The 5,063-nt window shown below is 44.4% G+C and overlaps 1 long non-coding RNA gene across 1 annotated transcript; it reads left to right on the plus strand.

Annotated features, from left to right (window-relative positions):
* The first annotated feature begins 3,946 nt into the window (after nt 1-3,946).
* On the plus strand, nt 3,947-4,124 carry LOC311604529. The gene is made up of 3 exons (XR_014781544.1): nt 3,947-3,976; nt 4,007-4,023; nt 4,078-4,124. It is a non-coding gene; the product is annotated as an uncharacterized lncRNA (long non-coding RNA).
* Nucleotides 4,125-5,063: the final 939 nt, after the last annotated feature.

The raw sequence follows: 5,063 nt of genomic DNA on the forward strand, positions 1-5,063 counted from the left end.
CTGTTAGGGTTAGGGTTAGGTTTAGGACTCAAGGGTAGGGTGAGAGTTAGGGTTAGTGTTTGGGTTAGGTTTAGGTTTAGGGTTAGGGTTAGGATTACGGTTAGGGTTAGGGTTAGGGTTAGGGTTAGGGTTAGAGTTAAGGTTAGGGTTAGGGTTTGGTTTAATGTAGGTTTAGCGTTAGGGTTAGGGTTAGGTTTAGGGATAGGCTTAGGGTTAGGTTAGGGTTAGGACTCAGGGTTAGGGTTAGGGTTAGGGTTAGGTTAGGGTTAGGCTCAGGTTTAGAGTTAGGTTTACTGTTAGGGTTAGGGTTAGGTTTAGGACTCAGGGGTAGGGTGAGAGTTAGGGTTAGTGTTTGGGTTAGGTTTAGGCTTAGGGTTAGGGTTAGGATTACGGTTAGGGTTAGGGTTAGGGTTAGGGTTAGGGTTAGGGCTAGGGCTAGGGTTTGAGTTAGGTTTAGTGTTAGTGTTAGTGTTAGTGTTAGGGTTAGGTTAGGGTTAGTACTCAGGGTTAGGGTTAGGGTTAGGTCAGGATTACGCTCAGTGTTAGGGTTAGGGTTAAGTTTAGGGTTAGGGGTAGTGTTAGGATTAGGGTAAGGGTTAGGGTTAGAAGTAGGTTGGTTTAGATTTAGGTTAGGGTTAAGGTTCAGGTAAGGGTTAGGGTTAGGGTTAGTTTAGGTTTAGGACTCAGTATTAGGGCTCAGGTTAGGGTTAAGTTTAGGGATATGGTTAGGGTTAGGGTTAGGGTTAGGTTAGGGTTAGGACTCAGGGTTAGGGTTAGGGTTAGTTTTAGGGTTAGGGTTAGGGTTAGGTTAGGGTTAGGACTCAGGGTTAGGGTTAGGGTTAGCTTTAGGGTTAGGGTTAGGTTTAGAGTTAGATTAAGGTTAGTACTCAGGGTTAGGCTTAGGTTTAAGGTTAAGGTTTAAGGTTTAAGGTTAGCGTTAGTGTTAGGGTTAGGTTAGGGTTAGGACTCAGTATTAGGGTAAGGGTTAGGGTTAGGGTTAAGGTTAGGGGTAGGATTAGGGTTAGGGTTAGGATTAGGGATAGGTTTAAGGAAGGGTTAGCATTAGGGTTAGGGTTAGTGTTAGGGTTACGTTAGGGTTAGGTTAGGGTTAGGACTCAGGTTTAGGATTAGGGTTAGATTACGGTTAGGACTCAGGGATAGGGTTATGGTTATGGTTAGGTTTAGGTTTACGGTTAAGGTTAGGTTAGGGTTAGGGTTAGGTTAGGCTTAGGACTCAGGGTAAGGTTTAGGGTTAGGTTTAGGGTTAGATTTAGGTTTGGGTTAGTACTCAGGGTTAGGGTTAGAGTTATGGTTAGGGTTAGGTTAGGGTTAGGCTCAGGGTTAGGGTTAAGGTTAGGCTTAGGGTTAGGGTTAGGTTAGGGTAGGACTCAGAATTAGTGTTATGGTTAGGTTTAGGGTTAGGTATAAGTTAATTATTAGGGTTAGGGTTAGGGTTAAGGTTAGGGTTAGGTTAGGCTTAGGACTCAGGGTTAGAGTTAGTGTTAGGGTTAGGTAGGGTTAAGAGCCAGGGTTAGGAATAGGGTTAGAGTTAGTTTTAGGGTTAGGGTTAGAGGGTTAGGGTTAGGGTTTAGGACTAGGGTTAGGGTTAGTGATATGGTTAGGCTAGGCTGAGGACTCAGGGTTAGGGTTAAGGTTAGGGTTAGGGTTAGGGTTAGGGTTAGTCCTAAGGGTTAGGGTTAAGGTTGGGTGTAGGGTTAGGGATAGGGGTAGGGGTAGGTTTAGGTTTATGTTAGGGTTAGGTCTCAGAGTCAGGGTTAGGGTTAGGGTGAGGGTTAGGGTTAGGGTTAGGGTTAGGGTTAGGGTTAGGGTTAGGGTTAGGGTTAGGGTTAGGGTTAAGGTAGTGTTAGGGTTAGGCTTAGGATTGGGGTCAGGGTTAGGGTTAGGGTTAAGGTAGGGTTAGGACTCAGGGTTAGGGTTAAGGTTAGTGTTAGGTTTAGGATGAAGGTTAATGTTAAAGTAGTGTTAGGGTTAGTGTTAGTGTTAGGGTTAGGATTAGGGTTAGGACTCAGGGTTCAGGTTAGGGTTAGGGTTATGGTTAGGATTAGTGTTAGGGTTAGGTTTAGGGTTAGATTTAGGTTTAGGTTTAGGTTTAGGGTTAGGGTTAAGGTAGTGTTAGGGTTAGTGTTAGTGTTAGTGTTAGGGTTAGGGTTAGGCTTAGGACTCAGTGTTAGGTTTAGGGTTAGGGTTAAGGTTAGGATTAGGGTTAGGATTTGGCTCAGGGTTAGGGTTAGGGTTAGGGTTAGGGTTAGGTTAGGTTTATGGTTAGGGTTAGGTTTAGGGTTAGGTTTAGGAATCAGGTTATGGTTAGGGATAGGGTTAGGGTTTGGGTTAGGGTTATGGTTAGGGTTAGCGTTAAGGTTAGGCTTGGGTTAGGGTTAGGGTTAGGGTTAGGCTTAGTGTTAAGGTGAGGCTTAGGGTTAGGGTTAGAGTTAGGGTTAGTGTTAGGGTTAAGGTTAGGGTTAAGGTTCAGGATAGGGTTAGGGTTAGGTTACAGTTAGGGCTCAGTATTAGAGTTAGGGTTAGGCTTAAGGGTAGGGTTAGAGTTAGTGTTAGGCTTACGTTTAGGGTTAGGGTTAGGATTAGGGTTAGGGTTAGTGTTAGGCTTACGTTTAGGGTTAGGGTTAGGATTAGGGTTAGGGTTAGGGATAGTGTTAGGGTTAGATTAGGGTTAGCACTCAGGGTTAGGCTTACGGTTAGGGTTAGGGTTAGGGTTGTTAGAGTTAGGGTTAGGGTTAGGATTAGGGTTAGGGTTAGTGTTAAGGTTAGGGTTAAGGTAGGGTTAGAGTTATATTTAGGGTTAGTGTTAGTGTTTGGTTTAGGGTTCGGTTTAGGGTTAGGGTTAGGGTTAGGTTAGGGTTAGGACTCAGGTTTAGGGTTAGGGTTAGGGTTAGATTTGGTTTGGGTTAATACTCAGGGTTAGGGTTAGGGTTAGGGTTAGGGTTAGGGTTAGTGTTAACGTTAGGTAAGGTTTAGGCTCAGGGTTAGGGTTAGGGTTCGGATTAGGACTCAGGGTTACGCTAAGGGTTAGGGATAGGGTTAGGGTTTGGGTTAGGGTTAGGGTTTGGGTTAGGGTTAGGGTTAGTGTCAGGTTTAGGGTTAGGGCTTGTGTGCGGGAAAGTGTTAGGGTTAGGGTTAGGGTTAGGGTTGGGTTAGGGTTAGGGTTAAGATTCACGTTAAGGTTAGGCTTAGGGTTAGGTTAGGGATAGGACTCAGTATTAGGTTAGGGTTACGGTTAGGGTTAAGTTTAGGGTTAGGGTTAGGTTTAGGGTTAGGGTTAGGTTAGGGTTAGGACTCAGGGTTAGGGTTATGGTTAGTTCAGGGTTAGGCTCATGGTTAGGGTTAGGGTTAGGGTTAGAATTGGGTTAGGGTTAGGACTCAGGTTTAGGGTTAGTGTTAGGGTTAGGGTCAAGGACAAGTTAGGGTTAGTACTCAGGGTTAGGGTAAGGTTTAGGGTTAGGTAAGGGTTAGGTTCAGGGTTAGGATTAGGGTTAGGGTTAGGTTAAGGTTAGGACTCAGGGTTAGGACTAGGGTTAGGGTTAGGGTTTGGGTTAGGGTTAGGGTTAGGATTAGAGTTAAGGTTAGGTTTAGGCTTAGCGTTAGGTTTAGGGTTAGTGTTAATGTTCGGGTTAGGTTTAGGGTTAGGCTTAGGGTTAGGGTTAGGTTAGGGTTAGTACTCAGGGTTAGTGTTAGGGTTAAGATTAGGTCAGGGTTAGGCTCAGGGTTAGGGTTAGCGTTAGGTTAAGGGTTAAGGTTAGGGTTAGGGTTAAGATTAGGGTTAGGCTTAGGGTTAGGGTTATTGTTAGGGTTAGGGTTAGGGTTAAGGTTAGGCTTAGGGTTAGGTTTACGGTTAGGCTTAGGGTTAGGTTTAGGGTTAGGTTTAGGTTTAGGGTTAGGGTTAGGATTAGGGTTAGGTTGAGGGTTAGGGTTAGGGTTAGGACTCAGGGTTAGGATTGTGGTTAGGTTTAGTGTTAGTGCTAGTGTTAAGGTTAGGGTTAGAATTAGGTTATGGTTAGTACTCATGGTTAGGGTTAGGGTTAGGTTTAGTTTTCGGGTTAGGTTAGGGTTAGTACTCAGGGATAGGGTTAGGGTTAGGTTTAGGGTTAAGTAAGGGTTGGCTCAGGGTTAGGGTTAGGGTTAGTGTTAGGGTTGGGTTAGTGTTAGGTCTCTGGGTTAGGGTTAGTGTTAAGGTTAGCATTAGGGATAGGGTTAGGTTTAAGGTTAGGTTTAGGGTTAAGGTTAGGATTAGGGTTAGAGTTAGGGTTAGGGTTATGGTTAAGGTTAGGGTTAAGTTTCAGGTTAGGGTTAGCGTTAGGTTAGGGTTAGGATTCAGTATTAGGGTTAGGGTTAGGGTTAGGGTTATGGTTAAGGTTAGGGTTAAGTTTCAGGTTAGGGTTAGCGTTAGGTTAGGGTTAGGACTCAGTATTAGGGTTAGGGTTAGGGTTAGGGTTAAGGTTAGGGTTAGGGTTAGGATTAGGGTTAGGTTTAGGATTAAGGTTAGAGTTAGGGTTAGGGTTAAGGATAGGGTTAGGATTAGGGTTTGGGTTAGCGTTAGGGTTACTGTTAGTGTTAGGTTAGGGTTAGTACTCAGGGTTAGTGTTAGGGGTATGGTTAGGTTTAAGGTAAAGTTTAGGGTTAGGGTTGGGGTTTGAGTTAGGGTTAGGGTTAAGGTTTGGCTTAGGGTAAGGGTTAGGGTTAGGGTTAGAGTTAGTGTTAAGGTTAGTGTTAGGGTTAAGGTTAAGATTCATGTTAGGGTTAGGGTTAGGGTTAGGTTAGGGATAGGACTCAGTATTAGGTTAGGGTTATGGTTAGGGTTACGGTTAGGTTTAGGGTTAGGTTAAGGTTTAGGTTTAGGTTAGGGATAGGACTCTGGGTTAGGGTTAGGGTTATTCTTAGGGTTAGGGTTAGGGTTAGGGGGTTAGACTTAGGAGGTTAGAGTTAGAGTTAGGGTTAGTGTAAGGGTATGGTTAGGGTTAGGTTAGGGTTAGGACTCAGGGTTAGGGTTAGGGTTAGGATTAGGGTTAGGGTTAGGATTAGGTTAGGGT

Source organism: Acomys minous (genome assembly GCF_964271855.1).
Source record: "Acomys minous genome assembly, chromosome: 9".
NCBI lineage: Eukaryota > Metazoa > Chordata > Mammalia > Rodentia > Muridae > Acomys > Acomys minous.